The sequence below is a fragment of the Rhinopithecus bieti genome, unplaced genomic scaffold, assembly GCF_001698545.2.
Source record: "Rhinopithecus bieti isolate Rb0 unplaced genomic scaffold, ASM169854v2 scaffold_32212, whole genome shotgun sequence".
Taxonomy (NCBI): Eukaryota; Metazoa; Chordata; class Mammalia; order Primates; family Cercopithecidae; genus Rhinopithecus; species Rhinopithecus bieti.
The window spans coordinates 81,390-84,250 of NW_016813703.1; the positions used below are offsets into that span (position 1 = coordinate 81,390).

At 45.3% G+C, this 2,861-nt stretch overlaps 1 pseudogene; it reads left to right on the forward strand.

Annotated features, from left to right (window-relative positions):
• The first annotated feature begins 1,544 nt into the window (after nucleotides 1-1,544).
• LOC108513201 (high mobility group protein B3 pseudogene) lies at nucleotides 1,545-2,258 on the forward strand (annotated as a pseudogene).
• Nucleotides 2,259-2,861: the final 603 nt, after the last annotated feature.

Consider the following 2,861-nt stretch of genomic DNA (forward strand, 5'->3'; position numbering starts at 1 on the left):
TACTCCCCCTTTGCCTTCCACCATGATTGTAAGCTTCCTGAAGCCTCCCCAGAGGTCAAGTAGATGCTGCCATGCTTCCTGTACAGCCTGCAGAACCATGAACCAATTAAACCTCTTTTCTTTGTAAATTACTCAGTCTCAGGTATCTCTTTATAGCAACGCGAGAATGACCTAATACAAAGTTACAACTCGGGACCAGATCTGTTAGACCATGGATCCAAACCATATCAAGCTACCTCCTGACCATGTTCCCTGGGAAGGCTGAGAAGACTTTCCTTCACCAGGGGTGCAGTGGTAAGCAGACACAACAGCTTTTTTGAGATCAATAGTGGTTGTCTTCTGCAGACCAGAGAGACAGTTAAGAGATGCTGTGGTGCAACTGGGCCTTTTTTTAAAGTCTTTTTTAAGATAATCTATTGCTATTATTAATGGTGGCTGAAGAGCAATTTCATACCCTTAAAACCACTAGCTCAGGAAACTGGTGCTCTGAAATGGGAAATAGAAGATAAATTCTAGCCACACATATTTGTTGAGATTCTAACTCATGCTTAAGTTTTGAGGGAACAAAGAGAGAAAATGTGACCCATGCTCTCCAGGGACTCACAAATCTAGTTGTGGGGAGAATAGATGTATAGACAAAGAAAGAGAAAAGTTAACCCTAATTTATGCTACAGGTAATAATAAATTTACTCTGTGCACGAATGTCCAGGAGAGTTTTCACAGAGAAAGGTGACCTCGGCTTTGAAATATGGGTAGGATTTGGACTGGGAGGGAGCAGTGGGAAGAGCTTCTCAGGGAGAGGAAACGGCTAAGCAGAGATCCAGTGGCTGGAATATAATTGGATGAAGTGGTCTGACTGAAACAGAGGGTTTGTTTCAGGGGGAGACAGTAGGAGATAAGTATGGAGAGGCAGGTTTGAGAAGAACGTGAATCCCAGATAAAGAGTTGTGGACTATACCCTATAGGTATAGGTCCTTAAGGTAAAGGTGTGTGTGTGTGTGTGTGTGTGCGCGCACGCATGTGGTGTGATGGGATCCTCTTCAACTTAAAGCTGTGTACATAATAGGGAAGGGGATCAAGGGTGCTAAACAATCACCTTCCCTATGGAATCTGAGCCAATAAAGAAATATATACAGGAGGGCCAGGTGTGGAGGCTCACGCCTGTAATCCCAGAACTTTGGGAGACAGAGGTGGCCGGATCATGAGGTCAGGAGTTCGAAACCAGGCTGGCCAACATGGTGAAACCCTGTCTTTACTAAAATACAAAAATTAACCTGGCATGGTGGCACACTCCTGTAGTCCCAGCTACTCAGAAGGCTGAGGCAGGAGAATTGCTTGAACCCGGGAGACGGAGGTTGCAGTAAGCTGAGATCGTGCCACTGGCCTGGGAGACAAGAGCGAGACTCCGGAAAAAAAAAGAAAGAAAGGAAGGAAGAAAGGAAAGAAAGGAAAGGAAAGGAAAAGAAAGGAAAGGAAAGGAAAGGAAAGGAAGGAAGGAAGGAAGGAAGGAAGGAAGGAAGGAAGGAAGGAGGAGGCGGCTCTCCTGGAGGCAGCTAGCATGAGGCTGGGGAGCGCTGAGATGCGTGTCATGCCCTGCACTGCCCAGACTAGTGAGCAATACAGTCAGGATGGCTAAAGGCAACCCCAAGAAACTAAAGGGCAAGGTGTCTGCTTATGCCTTCTTTGTGCAGATGTGCAGAGAAGAACATAAGAAGAAATACCCAGAGGTCCCTGTCAATTTTGCAGAATTTTCCAAAAAGTGCTCCAGGAGGTGGAAGACAACGTCCAGGAAAGAGAAGTCTAAATTTGATGAACTGGCAAAGGCGGATAAGGTACACTATGATCAGGAAATGAAGGATTATGGACCAGCTAAGGGAGGCAAGAAGAAGAAGGATTCTAATACCTTCAAAAGGCCACCATCTGGATTCTTCCTGTTCTGTTCAGAATTCCACCCCAAGATAAAATCCATAAACCCTGGCATCTCTATTGGAGACGTGACAAAAAAGCTGGGTGAGATGTAGAATAACTTAAATGACAGTGAGAAGCAGCCTTACATCATTAAGGCGGCCAAACTGAAAGAGGAGTATGAGAAGGATGTTGCTGAGTATAAGTCAAAACGGAAGTTTGATGGCTCAGAGAGTCCTGCTGAAGTTGCTCAGATAAAGGTGGAAGAGGAAGATGAAGACGACGAGGAGGAAGAGGAGGAGGAGGAGGACAAGGAAGATGAATTAAAAAACTGTTTTTCTGTCTCCTTGTGAATACCTTAGAGTAGGGGAGCGCCGTAATTTTTTGTTTTGTTTTGTTTATTTTTGAGACAGAGTCTTGCTCTTTCGCCCAAGCTGGAATGCAATGGCGCAATCTCGGCTCACTGCAACCTCTGCCTCCTAGGTTCAAGCAATTCTCCTGCCTCAGCCTCACGAGTAGCTGGGGATTACGAGCATGCGCCACCATGCCTGGCTAATTTTTGTATTTTTAGTAGAGATGGGGTTTCACCACATCGGCCAGGCTGGTCTTGAACTCCTGACCTCAGGTGATCTGTCCACCTCAGCCTCCCAAAGTGGGAGGATTACAGGCGCTGCCTGGAGCGCAGTAATTGACACATCTCTTATTTGAGAAGTGTCTGTTGCCCTCATTAGGCCTAACTGCAAAATGTGATCACCATCATATTGTAGTCTCTCAAAATGCTCTAGAGATTGTCAGTGGTTTACATGATGTGGCTATGGGTGTCCAGAACACCCTGAAACTGTATCAAAGTTGTACATATTTCCAAACATTTTTAAAATGAAAAGGTACTCTGGTGTTCTCCTTACTCTGTGCACTTTGCTGTTGGTGTGGCAAGGCACTTTTGGTTTTTTTTTTTT